The sequence below is a fragment of the Lissotriton helveticus genome, chromosome 6 (assembly GCF_964261635.1).
Source record: "Lissotriton helveticus chromosome 6, aLisHel1.1, whole genome shotgun sequence".
Classification (NCBI taxonomy): Eukaryota; Metazoa; Chordata; class Amphibia; order Caudata; family Salamandridae; genus Lissotriton; species Lissotriton helveticus.
Window position 1 is genome coordinate 1,810,188,298 of NC_136067.1, and position 19,067 is coordinate 1,810,207,364.

Sequence of the window (19,067 nt, forward strand, 5' to 3'; positions counted from 1 at the left end):
GTGTTGGCGTGCGACGGCTGCGAGGAGGCTCATGTAGACGTTGAAGAGGGTGGGGCTGAGCAAGGATCCTTGTGGGACGCCACAGATGACTTCGGTGGCCGCTGATCTGAACGGGGGGAGGCGGACTCTCTGGGTTCTACCGGCGAGGAACTAGGCTGTCCACTCCAAGGCCTTTCCTTGGATTCCAATGTTGCTGAGGCGCTGTATTAGGGTGCGGTGGCATAGGGTGTCGAAGGCTGCCCATTTACTAACCTACAGGATGAGGTTGTAATTTCTATTTTTTTATATATTTCTCCACTGTGTAGTACTGAACAGTTAGGTCCTGAAGAATTGCAAGAAACATGTTGACCTGACCTGAGGGTTGTAGATATTTTGCTGTGAGCCTTCCCAGTATATATCTCCCCTCCCACCCTTTTATCCAAGGGAGCCAACCACGCCAATAAAGTTTATTGTGGACTGTCTCACTTTTTTAACCCTCCTTCACTTCACGACTACACTTTCCCTTGCCCTCTCACACGCATGCACCATATGGCCGGAACAAAAGATCTCCGATAAAGAGCCCCTTCACGGGTGCCCGTCAGACATTGCAGCGCCAGTCTGACGAGGAGCAGAACCCATATGATGAAGCATGACACCTAGCTTGCTGGGTGTGTGAGGGTTTTAGTTCCAAAAAGGAATTCTCCCCCCTTCCCTGTCCTCTACGCTACACACATACACTGTCCTTTACACTCTTATTGGGGAACTTTGTACCCTTCTTGTGTCACTAGTTGTTCGGACTTGTACACTGGACCCCGTTAAATAAAGTCCGCCACGGTTCCCCCCTTTTTGTTGATACACTCATAATTAGTCCCAAAGTTATGGTCACACAGATGCATTTCCCTATACAGTTTTTCAGAAGATTCACTATATGGATCATAAACATCTATTTACAAGAGCCAGCTATAGTGGATGAAGGTTCCCTTCCACGGAAAAGCAAATACTTGCTACTTTTACCATTTGAATGCATCTTTACCAGTGACATGTCTGCCTTTGCTTCAGGCGTTCGGACTACTAGGTGCAAGGTGGGCAATCATGGAAATACTGGGATTACTGGTGTAATTGAAGAGAAATGGCATGAGGCACATGAAATCAGCAATGGGAAGAGTGATAAAGATCAATTCAAAATGGTCAGGCGATTTCAGTAGATGTTTCCTAAGTTAAATTTGCCCGGCGTAAAACGCCTCTAATACCATACGAGGTTATTCAATAAATAGGCAGGCGCTGGAGACAGGAAGACAGGAAACAAGTTTATTCCGTCGGAGTAGAACACATCAGATCAGACAACAAGGTATCGTCTCGAGGTGCTCTCTCAACCTCTCTGAGACCTGGTCTTTTATACACTGGTCTAAGACATGTGAACGTTCTTTATTACAGCAAGGACATTGTGAAGTATGAGAACGACATCCCCGGCACCCCCCCAGTTCCGGCCCATTCCAACACATGACAACAGTAGAGGCCCTTTCCCCTCATATGATTGGGAGGGGCCATCACGCAGCTGAGTGTTCTGCCGATTCCTTTGGAATGTGTGCGCCTGATCGAATCTCAGGGGTTGGGACGTCATGATCAATAGTGGTCTCTTTCAGGAGAGGCGAGTGCATGCAGTAGTGGGCAATAAACTGTATCCTCGGGCTAAGGGATGACCAGCGGTTCGCACAGGCAGTCGGGCTCAGAGGAAGGGGTCATCAAAGGAGGGGTATTCATGGGCGGAAAGGAGGTGTTGGTCAGGCGCGGGGTGTGATTCCCTGAGACAGAGTCATGGGGGGGGGGGTTTCATGGCTTGTGCATGTGAGCGCGGGGGCAGCCAGGAGGCGCGGGGAAGGCTTGCAAGGTTCAGGGAAGTGTGCTGACAGGAGATCGTGAACAGGGAGACCATGGTACCTAAAATGACTGTCGTGTATGCTCATACGTGAGTCTGCAAGATGGCGTAGATGATGTTCAGTACACGAACTAAAATTCCACAGTCCTCCCTTTAACATGTCTCGCCAGCTTGTCAGTTCGGATCAATCCCCATGAGACCACGCACCTCTATCTCGTATAGGGGACTCATGTGCTCAGGTTTAAAGTTCAAAGTCTTTGGGCACATACAGTTGGAAATGAGTGCACATAAAGGTGGTAAACATTGAATACCTAGGCAACACCCACACAGTATTATGATTGGTATCAATAAAAACGTGAACAATCTCCATCCCCAGTTCTTCAAAGTGTCCCAGAACCAGCCTCCAAGCGACCATCCTTCCTGCTCCTGGTGAACCTCTGAGGACAGTCTGTGGAGGTGTTCGATTGCTTTGTAGACTGAAGGTGAGTTATCTGGCACGTAGGTGCAACAGCTGGAGCCGATGATGCGGCATGCTCCTCCGCGGTCGGCCAGAACCACATCTAGAACAAGACGGTTTTGAAGAGCCACCAGGCGGACGGCCTGAAGCTCAGCCGTGTTGTTGGCGAGGATGCCAGCGGTGATGTTAATGGTTGTTTCTAATGCCTGAGTCAGGTGTCGGATAGCGCGGCTATTTGCCATTGGTCCCCACAGAGGAACAAGTCCCTTTGCTGCATCCAGGAACTGTGCTCCGGTGGAGTCGGCTTGTTCAACATCTCCGGCGCGCTTTTGCCGGTGATGGTTGGCTGACGCCACATACGTGGGAGGAAGAATGAAGGCGATGTAGCACGTACCCCTCCAGCTTCTTGGGAGCCAAGTGTAAGCTTTGGTGCCACAAACAAAGTACATATTCGGGGAAGCAACAAAGGTGGGGGGGGTCAGCTGAGACCAATGTTTTGGTGATGCGACAAGAACTGTGATCCACCAGCTGCGTTCCTTGTCCTTCGAGGCATACGAGTCTTGTGACATTGATGACAGACAGGGCCACGGTCAGGGTGGCAGCCATTTGTTTCCGCAGGTGGGAGAAGGTGGGTCTGGCTGGATTGTGGAGCACTTGCATTTCGACCCTTTCTTTGGCAAGGATGTTCGTAAGGAAGGTTGAACCTGAAATTGCAGGACAAAAGGGCTTTCCTGTCTTGTTCAGCCAGAACCCATAGTAGAAGTGTGACACGGTTTGACCAGAAGTGGCGTTGTCCTTGTGGCTTTCCTGCATGAGAATCAACCAAGCGAGGCAGGAGCCGTGAACTGAGAAAGGAGAAGGGATGAAGGGGATGGAGTGTCAGGTAGCATGTGGGAGCAACCCACAGATCCAGCAGTTCGTGGCATTTGCAGCAAGGTTGTGCTGGTGCAACAGTTGTACGAAGGAATTGTTCCAGAACTCCCTACGCCTTTCTCGGAGCTGAGGTGAAAGGGTGATCAGGTGGTGCTCTTTCATGGTGGTTGGCTGGACAGTGGTTGGCAACATCTGGTGAGCGGGTGTGCTTTCCTCCAAGATCCAGAAGGAAGTCATGAGGAGGAGGCAAAAGAGGAAGACAATGAAGAGAGCGATTGTCTTTGATTTGCGCAAATTGTCAGTCTTTGGGTTCCTGTAGTGGGTATTTCCTGTTGCTTCCGACGTCTTCTTATCTGGCGCTTCCATCATCTTCTTATCTGGCGCTTCCATCATCTTCATCTTCAAGGTGCTCGGTAGTGGGCAGAACCACAGACTTTGTTTAGCTTCTCTCCGGGTAACCCTTGGTTGCTTTGGGTCACCGTTCTGAGATTTTTAACTTAGTCAGTGGCCTACTTAGCCGAAGCTCCCTCCTTTCGACGCAGGAAATACCCTTCTCGGGATGGCACAGTGGGATCAGAGTGTTTTGCAAGTTCAAGTGCCTCGGTATCAGGATAGCAGTTCAGTGATGGTCGGTCTTTGTTCAGGAGCTCTTCTTGGGTGCTGACGTTGTCTGTCGTGGCCAGGGTCGAGGAAACCTTTTTGCAGTGGTGGGCGTGCAGCCAGTGCTTCTTCCCCTCCACTCGAAGAGCCGTCCGAGTGGTGATCAGTACTTGCCAGGGGCCCGTCCACCGGGGTTCCAGACTCTTCGCTCGTTGAAAGTTCCGGATTAGGATGTTGTCACCCGGTTGGATATCGTGACCGGGACCCCTGGAAGCATCGGGGATGGCCTGCTGCACCTGTTGATGAATGACAGACAATGTTTTAGTTAACTTGTATAAATAATCTGACAGCAGGATGTCGGGGACGTCGTGAATGGAGGTCGGTTTGGGGGCAGTCCAGAGGTAAATAGGCCGTCCAAACACAACTTCGTAGGGGGTCAAGTGGTGCTTAGTGGGAGTGGAGCGCATCGATAGTAATGCCAGTGGAAGGGCATCTGGCCACTTAAGTCCTGTGGTGGCCACTATTTTTGACAGTTTCAGTTTCAGTGTAGCGTTGTGTCGTTCAACCAGGCCAGCGGATTGGGGGTGGAAGACCGCATGGAACCTTTGTTTTACCCCCAACCCCTTCAGGATTAGTTGGATAACTTCAGCTATGAAGTGGGGGCCATTGTCGCTCCATAAAATTCGACAAAGGCCGTAGCGAGGGAAAAACTCTTTCAGTAGTACTTTGGCAGTAGTCATGGCAGTGTTATCACGGGTCGGATAGGCTTCCATCCATTTGCTGAAGGCACATACAATGACCAATACGTACTTCAAGCCTTGGCACCTCTCTAGCTGGATGTAATCCATCTGAAGGACCTCAAAGGGGTGGTCGGGGATCCCAAACCCTCCCCGGGGTACCACAGTTCCTTTCCCGGGGTTGTGTTGTAAGCAGATAAGGCACTGCTGGACTAGGCGTTTGGCCGAGTCGGGGATCTTGTTGTTGTGCCAAACTTTGGAAATGAGTTCAATCGTGGGGGCAGAGCCTATGTGTGCAGGGGAGTGTGCCATTGTCAGTATGGGGATCAAATATGCATCAGGCAGCAACCATCTGTTCGTGTCTTTTGTCCGCCAGCAGCCTTCATCGTCCCTTAGACCCACCCGCGCCCACTCAGTCAATTCGTGTGGTGTGCTGGCCGATTGGATGTCCCTGATCGTTTCCCTAGCGTCGGTCCATTTTTCTGCTTGTGACCTGGTCACATACATGCGTGTCGTTGTCCTATTCTCAGCTGTGGTTCGGGCAGTGGTGTCGGCTAGTGCGTTTCCCTGTCCGACTAAATCTGTCACCTTCTTGTGTGCCTGGCATTTGATCACTGCTAATTGTCTGGGGAGAAGAACTGCTTCAATCAGGGCGGAGACTAAATCTCCGTGAAGGATGGGTGTACCGTGGGACGTCAGGAATCCCCTTTCCCTCCACAGGAGCCCAAAATGATGAACCACCCCGAAGGCGTACTGGCTGTCCGTGTAAATGTTTGCCGTGGTTCCTGCTGCTATGATACATGCTCGTGTGAGGGCAATTAGTTCTGCTGCCTGTGCGGATCGTTGTGTGATTCGAGCGGTTTCAACTACTATTCGAGCTGTCGTCACCGCATAGGCAGCAGAAGTGGTGCCGTCTGGGAGTTTGATACAAGAGCCATCTACCCATAGTTCTCCATCAGGATCTGTAAGAGCAATGTCTCGGAGGTCAACTCTACTCCTAGTCTGTTCGTCCGTGAGGGTCACACAGTCGTGTATAGGGGGCACATCGGGGTCATTTTCGGGCTAGGGTAACAGTGTAGCAGGGTTCAATGTCGTGCATCTCTTCAGGGTGATGTGGGGTGCAAGTAGAGTCAATTCGTACCCTGTTAGTCGTGCGCTAGTCAGATGTTGAGTCTTAGTCTGGTTCAAAAGGGTGTAAACTGCATGGGGCACTAATACCGTGAGGGAGTTTGAAAGCACAATTCCCTCACTCTGGCGGATAGAGACAGCAGCAGCGGCTACTGCTCGAAGGCAGGCAGGTAGAGCTCTGGCGACTGGATCAAGAGTGGCAGAGAAGTAGGCACAAGGGCGTTGTTTGGCGCCGATGGGCTGAGTTAGAACAGACAATGCGCATCCCTCCCTTTCGTGAGTGAAGAGGGAGAAGGGCTTGGAGTAATCTGGTGTTCCTAGAACGGGTGCCGAGCAAAGGGCATCCCGCAACTCCTTAAAGGATGCTTGGCATTCGGGAGTCCAAGGGAGTGGGAACGGAACATCTTTGGCCAACAGGGAGAGTAGGGGTTTTATAATGAGACTGAAATTTGGTAATCATTGTCGGCAGAAAGAAGTAAGGCCCACTAATGAACGGACTTGCTTCTGTGTTTTTGGAATGGGGGTGTCTAGGATGGTTTGGATTCGGTCGGGTGTAAGTTTCCTTCCTTCTTTGGACAGGAGATGGCCTAGGTATGTTACTTGGGACTGGCAGAACTGCAGTTTCTTTTTGGAGACTTTGTGGCCATTCTCCGCAAGAAAGTGCAAGAGTTGGATAGTGGCTGTGATTGCAAGTGGAGTGGTGTCGGCCGCCAGAAGGATATCATCAACATATTGGATCAACACCACTCCATCTGGTAGCTGGACGGCGTCCAGCTGTCTTTTGAGGGCCTGGCTGTAGATGCTGGGACTTTCAGTGTAGCCCTGGGGAGCTCTACAAAATCGGTACAAACGGTTTTTTAAAGTGAAGCCGAAGAGATAACGGCTGTCTGGATGGATGGGGATAGAGAAGAATGCATTTTTAAGATCAATAACGGTGAAGGTGGTGGCATTGGACGGGATGAGAGTCAGAATGGTGGCGATGTCTGAGACTACGGGGTACTGTGGCACCACCACTTTGTTGACTTCTCGCAGGTCGATGATGAAGCGGTACGCTTTCTCATCTCCCTCACCTTGCTTCTTAACAATGGGTAGGATAGGGCTATTGCAGACATTACTAACCACTTCCTCTACCACTCCTGCATCTACCAAGGACTGAATAATTGCTACCAATGCCTTCTCGCCTTTGGGCGATATCCGGTACTGTGGGAGTTTCGGGAGTATTGCATCTGGTCGAACAGTTATGTGTACAGGATCGATCATCATTCGTCCTACATCCGAGTCGTTTCTGGCCCATAGGTACAGGGGTAGGGTATCGAGCAAGGATAGGTCAGCATCTGTTATGGCGTACATATGTCGTGCGGGGTGGGGTCTGGACATGCTCGGGTTGTCGTACAGGATGACTCGGACTCCATCCGGGGAACACCTAATAGTAGCTCGGAAATGTTTCAGTAAATCAATACCCATAATGGCGTCAGGGGAGTTGGAGGAGAGCAGAAATGTTGTGTCAGTGGGATTGTTTCCTAGGTCAAAGGAGATAGGTACAGACAGGGGATTAGTGGAGGGCGTTCCATCGAAACCTATCGAGGTAATGTGTGAGCCAGACAAGGGTGCCCTTGGACTCAGTCGTTTTGATAATACACTACGTGTCGCTCCAGTGTCTACCAAAAATGGAGACTTTGTACCCAGGACCTTAGCAGTGACGTAAGGACCTTGCTGGTCAACACAGAGCTCGACTGGATCCCTCCCTTGCCCCTGGCAGTCCTATGCAAAGTCGTGAGCATTGTTGCAGTCGGACTGTTGGCACTGATTCTGTCGGGGGCGGTCAAATGTGTTTGGTCTGTCAGATCGGTCATTGGTGGTGTCGCGGGTCTGCCCTCGTCCTTGCCCTCCAGTTTTGGAGCCATTTGTCATGTCCCTTGTTTCTTTATTTTTAATCATTTCCCGAAGGGCCAGGCATTGAGACTTCCAATGCCCAAATTCTTTGCAAAATGCACACTGGTTCTCATCGAGGTCGGTTCGTGGAGCGCCAGGTGTGGGGTTGCGATCTCTAGGGGCCGAATTCCTAGGGGCACTCGACTGGTAGTTTCCCGTTCCTTCCTGTAGTCACTCCCTGCAATTGAGCAATCATTACTCGTTCCTTTAAGTCCTTTTTCTTTTTCTCAGTTGCCCTTTCGTTCTCGTTCTTTTGGTGTTCGTAGTACTGAGCCATCTGAAGGATAGCTGCAGGTTTAGAGGCTCCCCAACTACTCTCGCTAGTCTGTAACTTTTGGGAGACCTCTTGCGATAGCCCCTTTACGTAGTTTTGCACGAATAGGTGTTGTCCGGTTGCGGTGGTCATATCTTGGCCACTGTAGTCGGAGAACACTGTTTCAAATCGTGAGAAGTATTCTGATACATCTTCCTGAGGTTTCTGGCGACAAGCCGTGACTACCGACCAGTCTACCTTCTTTTCTGGGATCAACGTCTTTAGCTTCTGCACTATTTTGTCGGGGAGTTCCAGTATGTCTTTTACAGGTTTCTTTCCGGGCTCTCGCTGCCTATCTAGGTCATCGAGTTGTTTCCAGGAGTGTCCGAACAGGTCTGTGTGGTCGGCTTTCCGGATTTGCTTCCATACATCAGCCGGCAGACACAACCCGAAAAACAAATCAATGTCCGCTAGAGTCATTATGGTTGAGCCCAAGGCTGTGCCTAGTTCTGTATAAAATGCTGTAGGGTTCTTTCGTAAATCGGGCAGGGTTTGCCTAAAGGTTCAAATATCTTGCCGATCCCATGGTTGGTAAACCCAGTTGTACACAACCCTCCCATTTGCATCTGTGTGGTTGATATCATCGTTTGTTCCCTGACCTCTTGGGGGAACCCAATAGGGGGCGGCTTCTCTGATAGGCATCATCGTGTTGGCTGCTTCTAATGAGGGCTCAATCGTCTCAGGTACTGTGATCTTGACCTCTGGTTTCTGTTCCGCGAGGTGGCGGAAGACCTCAAGCGTTTGCATGAAGAGGTCCGTCACATCGCTCTCAGTTCCATCTCCAACATCGACCCTTCTATATAGAGCCGTCAATTTAGCAGGACCTTTATTCTGGTACCTATCCTCATACGCGTTCAGAGTGTGGTAGCTGAACCGTAAGATGAAATTCCGTCTGTGACTACCGGCATGTGAATTATGCATATTCATCGTATATTCTTCGCTCTCCTTCCGTTCTACCAATGTTTTTGCTATCTTGTCGATTCCTTCCCGCTCATCTTTGCTCAACCTATTTGGTCTGGCTGTTAGGTGCCTGCTAGTCTCATGTTCATCTGCTGTTGTTACCAATGCGGCTGGTGCGAAGGCCGTAAGAGCCGGGGCACTAGCGCTAGAGTCACCCACGCCTGCACTTTGAACTGGTGAGTGTTGTGCTAGAGGCTGGCTGGGAGCATAAGGAGGAGGCATGTAGATAATTGGAGGACCGAGTAGTAGCTCGTCATTTGCCCGCTGTTTGGAGGGCATCTCCGGGTAGAGCGCAGAGGTGGTCCTGACAGGGCATTGGCCTGCCAGTCCTGATTCTTGCGTTTGTTTAACTTCCTCTCTTCTTCTTATTCCTTCATCTAGTTCTTTTGCGGCCAGATGGGCGGTTTTTCGTAACTCTTTCACTATTTTCGCTTCCTCTCTTTTCCTGCGGTGTTCTGCTTCTTTGCGCCACATGCCAATACTATCAAGCATAGTGGGCGTTGCTTTGTTTATTTTTACAGCTGCTTCTAGTGTTTTTATTTTATTTTTATCAAAAGAACCTATCAGTGGCCACTGATTTTTAGGATCCTTTTTTGTATATTTATGCCATAACTTACTATAAGCTATAGCGACTAGTCCTTGCTTAGTAAACATGTCCTTATTAGGGGTGCCTTCCAGTGGAGCTGGATGGTTCATCTCTAATAAGCGGTCCGGGTTGACCCAACTATGAAACAATGGGGAGAAGATAGGCATGACGGATTACAATGGGGGGCAAACGCCTGCACTACCTATCTTTTCACTATTTGCAAAGACTGGACAGAATATTCTATTCTACGCTATTTGCAAACAGAGAATACCTCCAGAAAGAACCAATTCCAAACAGTCAATGTTTGGACAAACAATCAATCAATGAGGAATGAAATAGGCACGACGTGTTAAAGGCTTGCGTTGCCTACCCTTCACTATCTGCAAAGGGAGGGAGAATATTCCTATTCTTCCCCGTTTGTAGGCAGAGAAGATCCTTAAGAGAACCAACTTCGAACAATTCAATGCTCGATTCAATCAATCAATCAATGAGGAGAAAAATAGGCACAACGTGTTAAAGGCTTGCGTTGCCTACCCTTCACTATCTGCAAAGACTAAACAGAGTATGGCGATTCTGTGCTTGTTTGCAAATAGAGAATTCCTCAGAAACAGTCAATAAGTAATACTAGTATTTTCAAACAATCAATCAATCAATTTCGCAATTTGTCGTGTGTCACGACCCTACCCGGACCGCATGGACAGTTTCTCGTCTTCCGCTTCCAGCGCCCGATCGTCCTCTATTCTCTTGTTGCTATCGCGGCACTCCTGGTGGTTCCCAGTCAGGAGCGTAGATCACTCGGGAGAGGTCAGCTCGGAATCAGTGAAGTTCAGATGATCGGCTGTCAGACGAGGGTCTATCGGACAGGAGCTCTTTCCGATCGTTGCAGTTGTTCACTCTGTCGTCGGGACCTCTCCCACTGGATCCACGTGTCGCTGATGGGCCCCGCGTTTGGGACGCCAATTGATAAAGATCAATTCAAAATGGTCAGGCGATTTCAGTAGATGTTTCCTAAGTTAAATTTGCCCGGCGTAAAACGCCTCTAATACCATACGAGGTTATTCAATAAAGAGGCAGGCGCTGGAGACAGGAAGACAGGAAACAAGTTTATTCCGTCGGAGTAGAACACATCAGATCAGACAACAAGGTATCGTCTCGAGGTGCTCTCTCAACCTCTCTGAGACCTGGTCTTTTATACACTGGTCTAAGACATGTGAACGTTCTTTATTACAGCAAGGACATTGTGAAGTATGAGAACGACATCCCCGGCACCCCCCCAGTTCCGGCCCATTCCAACACATGACAACAGTAGAGGCCCTTTCCCCTCATATGATTGGGAGGGGCCATCACGCAGCTGAGTGTTCTGCCGATTCCTTTGGAATGTGTGCGCCTGATCGAATCTCAGGGGGTGGGGACGTCATGATCAATAGTGGTCTCTTTCAGGAGAGGCGAGTGCATGCAGTAGTGGGCAATAAACTGTATCCTCGGGCTAAGGGATGACCAGCGGTTCGCACAGGCAGTCGGGCTCAGAGGAAGGGGTCATCAAAGGAGGGGTATTCATGGGCGGAAAGGAGGTGTTGGTCAGGCGCGGGGTGTGATTCCCTGAGACAGAGTCATGGGGGGGGGGGGTTTCATGGCTTGGTGCATGTGAGCGCGGGGGCAGCCAGGAGGCGCGGGAAAGGCTTGCAAGGTTCAGGGAAGTGTGCTGACGGGTGATCGTGAACAGGGAGACCATGGTACCTAAAATGGCTGTCGTGTATGCTCATACGTGAGTCTGCAAGATGGCGTAGATGATGTTCAGTACACGAACTAAAATTCCACAAGAGGTTCTTGGTAATGAAATAAGTCATAATGAACTACCTAGGGTACTGTGCCAAGTAGGTCCTGGGAAGTTTAAGGGAGATATGATTCTGAGTCTGTGGGCTGAATGTAATCGGAATAAAAGAGTATAACATGGCAATATATATATGTTCTAGATATGTTGAAAGTAATACAGGAAGTCAAGCAGGCAAAAGGAAAGGTCCGAGGTTGATCTATGAATAAGTGGCTATTAGGTGAGTATAGAAATTGGCGTAAGGAAGGGTAGCCAAGGCAGGCAAGGAAGCTGCACCTGGGGTTCAGTAACTGCAGCTATATGTAGAAGGTAGGATACTGCATATGCCCCTTTTTATAATATATATATACATTTGTTTATCTCTCTCTCTGTTATCCATTTACATTTACCCCTTACTAACTCGTATGCTTACCCAAGTTTAAACATTTAGAAGCATGTAAAGCTATTACTTCCTCATCCCTGTACCCATCCCCGAACCCTAAAACCCCCTTCCAAACCCAAACCTTACCCATGACTGAACCCTATAAAAACCTTACACCCTTTACTACTCCGTACTTCCCCGAACTTATACCCATCCATGAACCCTTTAAAGACTTTAATAACTCAAACCCTTTCGCTCCCTGAACCCCAAAACGCTCTAATAACGCTATACTGAACAATTCCGGAACCAAAAAAAAGTCCTTATTACCCCGTACTTTTACCCATCCCTGAACTGTAAAAACCCACACCTCTACCGATCCCTAAACCCTGATATCCCCTTTAAAACCTTTACTACCCATATCTTTGCTGCTGCATGAACCCTGACACACCCTAACTACCCACACCCCCACCCCTCCCCGAATCCTTTAAAGCCCTTGAAATTCCTTTCTACTCTGTAGTCTTTCCCATCCCTGAATCCTAAAAAACCCTAACTACAGTATGTTTTTCATCCCTGAACCAAAAAATCCTTAAAACTCTTACTTCTCTGTACACTTCCTCAAAGCTGCACCCTAAACCCCCTTTAAAACTTTTACGGCCATATGTATGAAACTTTGGTTTTGCGATTCTCAAATAGCAAATTTTTGCGAATCGCTTTTTGAGAATCGCAAAATGCTATGTATGTAGGATTTGCAAATAATTTTGCGAATCCTACTTATTCCTTGATTGCGAATTGCAAATTGCGATTCACAATTAAGGAATACCTCCCCATTCATTCCTATGGGCCTAGAGGCCCATAGGAATGAATGGGAAGACATTCTCAATTTGCGATTCTCAATTAGAGAATCGCAAATTGAGAATGCAATGTCATGGGTGCCAGGGTGTCAAAAGGACACCCTGTTGCACCCCTGGAATGTGCATGTGTGCACATGTGGCGCACATACATGCCCCAAGGGCATGTATGTGTGCCACATGGCACCTTGAAAAATGCAAAAAAGGGCATTTTTTAAAGAAATTGCAAATTACAACCAACTTGAAGTTGGTGGTAATTTGTGATTCCTTAAGGCCAAATTGCACTCTTTCTGTGACTTTTACATTGCATTTAAGGATTCGCAATTTGCGATTCCTTAAATGCAATCGCAAAATAGGGAATCGCATCATATGTGTGCATTTCGGCGTTTGCGATCGCAATTTTGAATGATACATATGATACACCTTTAACTCAGTGACCTAACATGCCCCCCTTAATCACGCCCTCACCCCCCCGAGTCTCAACCCTAATCAGACATGGCCCCAACTCATGGTCCATCACTTAACCTCCTAATCTCGCAAAAAATGCTAAGAAAATTTTTAAACATAAATTGCTAATTCTGCATCCTGAAACGCTCATTGTAGACAACTTCCCCAGCCTTGCCGCCCGATAAAAAACAACTACATCTTCCACTTCAAACACCCCTCCAAATGGAAGAGCATCCTCCTTCAACACCTCCCAATATCTAAATCTATCAAAATTCCTTATGGATTCAAACTATCCACTACCCCGTCCCAAATTGTCCGCGTTGAAATTGACATCTCCATATTTAAAACCGGTAACATTCTCTTACAATCCTCCGAACACCACCTCTCCATCTTTGAGCAGCACTTCCAGACTCTGTCCTTCCATCTATCCAAACCCTTATCTAACTATCCTACTACTCAACCCCTCAACGCCCTTTGGCACTCTCCATCTCCCCTGACTCAAATCCTACCTCCCCCCAACGTCTCTACAGCTAATGCTGTACCCCAACTCTCTTCATCCAGTCACACAGTCTCTCATGAGAGCCTTCCCCCCCGGTCCGCAAACTACATCATCCATCTCCCTAACTCTTGTGCTCTCTGATGACCTCCAACCCCTAATGTTTCCTCAGACCACACTCCTGCTGCCGTTTCCCCCTCCTTGGAACCCCCTAATTCTCCTCATCTGACCCAGACACCTTTCTTACCCTCTCTGAACTACAGTCCTCCCCCTACAACCGTTGACGCCTACCCCGTCCCTCATCACGGCTTAGCACTTTCTCAAGCCCCTCCTCTTAACTCTAGGAAAGTCTCGACCTTCCCATCGGACATCCATACTTCTTACAACCCAGACTCCCTTCCTATCCCCCTTCCCGAACTGTCTCCATTACTCACACCAGGTCTTCTCCGACCAATACATAAACCTTCCTTCCCCAACCCCTTCCCTAACTGCGCTCTCCCGCACCCTTTTAATTCAGACTCTATCCAACATTGAACGCAATCTCACAACCTTGACGACGGAACTCATACGGCTGAGAGAAGATGTCAACTCACTCTACTCCAAATCCCTACCTAACCGCTCTAACTCCGTCAACCCTGGCCCTCTACACTTATCGAATCCTCAACTGTGGAACACCACTCCCCTTGGCTGCCGTTCTCTTAGGCCCCACCGCACATTGAATCATCTCACGGCTTCCGGCCATCATACCCTCTGCAACACCTACCCTCCTAACTCCTCTAGTAACGTTGCTCCCCCTCCTCACTCCAACATCCCCATTATTTTGTGGACCAGCAGATTCCCCCCTCTGCTGTCTCCCTCAGTTCCCATCCCCAACGCACCACCATCCATTCACACTTTCCCCTCACAGACTTCCCTAAACCGCTCTACTGCATTCTCCCAAATTCCAACATTCGTGTCACTGTAGGGACCACCGGATCCCCACCCTCTCCCGTCTCCCCAGACCCCCTCCCCAACGCACCACCATCCATCCACGCTCTCCCCCACAGACTTCCCTAAACCCCTCTCCTGCCTGCTCCCTAGCTCCAACATACCTGTCATTGTAGGGACCACCCAATCCACACCCTATCCCGTCTTCCCCAGACCCCCAACCCAACATACTACTATCCATTCATGCCCTCCCCCCAAAGACTGTACTAAACCCCTCGCCTGCATGCTAGTGAACTGCCGTTTGGCTGTCAGGCATGCAACAGAAATTTCAGAAACCATTGTTAGCGAAAACATTGACATAGCCTTCCTCGCGGAAACCTGGCACAATGACCACTCTACTTCCAGCCTTGAGTTACTCCCCCCCCCCGGGTTACTTTATCATCAGAAAAGACAGGACAGAGAGAATAGGTGGTGGACTAGCGATTATTTTTAAAAATGAACTCCAACTTTCCCTTGTCAACAATCACAACCGCAATACTTTCGAATACCTTGAAACCTAACTTAAGTTTCAAGGTTTCCCCCCGATTCGACTGCACAATATCTACCACCCATATGCGAAAAAACAGTTCCTAGGCAATCCTACATAGACATAACTATACAGGCGGAGGGTATCACAGAACCAAAAGACAGATAAGATGTCTATACAGGTAAGTATCTTGATTTTAATACTTAGTTAGTTAAAAACAACATTATACATACATATCATAATACATTCAAATCAAAACTACAATATTTCAATTAATAAGAAATAAAATCAATAAAACAATCAATGAACAGAAAAATGTATACAATAATAATAAAACAAGTAGTAACATTACAACCTACACCCACCTGGTGACCCACTCCCCTTCGTCGAAGAACTATCCGAACTTCTCAACCAATCCTCTCTCTCTAACACCAAAAATCTCTTCCCTGGAGATTTTAATCTCCACTGGAACGTGACTGTTTACTCCTCAGTCCACCTCCTCGCCAATCTTCTTGAGATCAATCAACTCAAACAACTCTGCCACTCTGCCACCCACTTCAAACGAGCCACTCTTGATGCCATCATTACCAGCAACGACTTGGCTTCCCTCTCTGACATCATACCTATCGACTGGTCTGATCTGTTCACTATCGCAAACATTGACCCATCCCCCCTCACCAACAACATAAAAGTCTCAAAATGGACCAGAAATCTTAATTGCATCCCCCCTGGTGAGCTTGAATCTAAACTCCAAACCCAACTTCTGCTCACCCCTCTCTCCCTTAATGCTAATGAACTCACTGAACATTTTAACAAAACCGTCATCGATGTCCTAGACCAAATTGCCCAGTCCAAACTTAAAACCCTACGAAACATTCCATCTTAATCATGGTACAATTCCAACCTCAATAACGAAAAGCATGCCCTTAGACTCGCTGAAAGAACATGGAGACAACACCCTTACCCCACCCATCTTGCTCTCCTCAGATCCGCCAGAGCCACATATAAGAAACACATCCCACCTCTGACAAGAAAAAAACACTCAGTCTCGCTCTTTCTCTAGAAATGCCCCAAGCATATGGAATGTGCTCCCCAAAGACCTGTGCTGCAACCCCTCCTACATCAGCTTCAAAAAAGACCTCAAACTGCATTTGCTCAAGAAATATTGGGGTCCATAAACCTTTCTCTCCCCTACCTTTCCCTCCTCTCCTCCTTTGTCCTCTCCTTTTCCCTACCCTCCTTACCTCCTAGCCCTCCTCCATCTCAGGATACTATATACTACTCGACCACCTGTACCCATCTATTTCTGTTTCTTATCCCTCTCTCAGCACCATTTTTGTTTATTTGTATTTTGCTACTTGTTCTCCTCAATCGAACCTATGTTATCCCCAAGAGCTGAACAATTGCAATATGCCTGTATGTCTGTATTATCTTCACTCATATATAGCGCTCTGATACCCCCGGGTCCAGCCAGCGCTATATAAAACCTTTAAAATAAAATAAAAATGTTAAATAAATGGCCCTGAATCCTTAGCATTCCAGTTGCCCTTAACTCTCCTTTTTTTCAAAAGGACATTATAAATATATAATTTGATTGGTGGGGACTTCAATTGCCATTATGAATCCCTGAGTGGTTCCATGAAACCTATTACCAGTGACGAGGATGCATTTTGGTCGATTCCACTCACTTTTTCCTTGAGGGCCTGCAATGGGCGATTCCCGAGAGATAATCCAGGGCACCCAACCCTTGAGAGGGTAGGTCAGGCATTAGCAATTGATTACTTTTTAATTAGTCTTGAAATTTGGCATAAAGTGGCAGATTTCAGTGTTGAGCAGCGCACCGAAAGTGATTATAATCCTTTGGTCATTTTGCTGGATTTTGTAATGATCGAAACAGATCAAGGTATTGTAATTCCTCCTAGAAGCGATCTTAGAGTAGTCGATGGAGGGAGGTGCATTTGCAGGGCCACAATTATTCAATCCCCGAAACAATGTCAAGAATGTATAATAGTATTATCCCCATTTTAGAAAAGGCAAGCATTGTTTCCGGAAAAAACCTTAACACCGGACACGGTGATGACCTGGGGAAAATTCACCAGGAAATGGTTGTAACCCTGGGGGACTACTTTTATAGCAGTAAACCAATCACGTTCAAACAACGCGAGGAAAAAAAACCCTGATTTAGCAAGGGTTGCAGGGTGGCAAAGCGAACTCTGTTATCATCCCTTAAGGGGGGTGACCGTTTACGTATAAAGGAAGCTAGGCTAGATTTTAAGAAAATCGTTTTTAAAGCAAAATCAGAGCGGGAAGCAGATATATGGCAGGCTATTAAGATTGCCCTCGATGCAAAAGATGCGAGGTCCTTTTGGAATTTGGTCCATACAGGGAAGTCAGAGGGCAAGACTACTATTGAACCAAATATTGCTGTTGAAGCCTGGCATCTCTATATTTTAAGGAACTATCCCCCAGATGCATCAAGAACCCATGTTCCTATTCCTTAATAGCGAAAAATAACGATTCGCTATTAAGGAATAGCAAAATGCAATGCATGAAGAAATCACAAAAAAAATGGCGATTTCTTAAAATTCCTTCATTGCGACTCGCAAATTGTGAGTCGCAATTAAGGAATACCTCCTCATTCATTCCTATGGGCCTAGAGGCCCTAAGGGACGCAATTTCAAGGGTGCAGGGGTGTCCGAAGGACACCCTGTTGCACCCCTGAAATTGATCTGCGCACATATGTTGCGCACACACATGCCCTAAGGGCATGTGTGTGCGCAACATGAAACTTTGAAAAATGCACTTTAGTGCATTTTTCAAACTTTTTAACAATTACCATGAAGTTCAACTTCATGGTAATTTGCGATCCCTATTAGCGAAATCGCTATTTTTAAACTTTAATGCATTGCATTTAAGGAATCTCAATTTCAGATTCCTTAAATGCAAGTAATCGCAATTTTGCGATTTCTTAATTTGCGATTTTTGCATTTGGGATGATGCATCCCAAATGCAAAAATACTGGTCGCAAAGGTCTGCCCCTTTGCAAGTGGATTTTACCTTGATGCATCTATGCCTATATTCAATTATGTCAATTGAACCAAGTGAGTCGCCGGTTTGTCTTCAAACCTCCGATCTCTCGTGGAGCATACCACCTTGCAACAAGGCTGAGGTCAAACTAGCTTTAGATAAGCTCCAATTGAATAAAGCACCAGGATTAGATAGGATCCCGGGAGACCTGTATAAAAATGAACAGGCATTGTGGGATCCCTATCTCCAATTACTTTTTAACGCAATCCTTCAGGGCCTCCAGGCTCCTAGCACGTGGGTAGGGGCCGAGATTATCCCCATTTATAAAAAGGGGTCCCCCATGGAGCCGGCTAACTATAGGCCAATCACGCAAAGGTGTTATTAGAAAGATTGCAGGAATGGATTTGAGACCATGATATTTTGACCCCATTGCAAGCAGGTTTTAGGGCCAAACCCTCTACTATAGATCAGTTATTTAGGCTCCAGCGTATTTACTGGAAGCATGTAGTTTTGGAAGGAGGGAGCTTATATCTTACCTTCGTGGATCTGAAATCCGCATTTGATATGGTGGACCGTAACCAGCTGTGGAGTATTTTGCTGGCTATGGGAGTTCCACCATATCTATGCTTTCAGTTTAAACAAATCCACGAAGATACCTTTGCTAAAGTAAGATATGGCATAAACAGGCAATTGACGGCTCCGTTTCCCGTGGGTAAGGGGGTGAAGCAGGGATGCGTGCTTGCGCTGACCCTCTTCTCCCTCTTCCTAAACGGTTTGATTCAAGAGCTATCTGCCACTAAGGACATAGACTCCCCGAAATTGGCTCTCCGCAGATTTCCCACATTAATGTTCGCAGATGATACCCTGCTGCTTTCGAAGTCAGCAATGGGTATGCAGCGCGTGCAAAATGTATTTAGCCACTTCTGCAAAAAGAGGAACCTTGTGGTTAATATTAACAAAACCAAGTTCATGGTCGTTAACGCTAATTCCACTAACTGCCCGCACCCGATGATGGAGGTGTGCGGGCAGTGATGATGAAAGGGTACCCATTGTTTACTATTGGGGCCTCTCTTTGAACGATAAAATGGGGTGGGGTCCCCAAATGGATAAGGCTAATTTAAAATTGATCCAGGCTGCAGGGCGAGTCCAGAAGAAATGTGTTT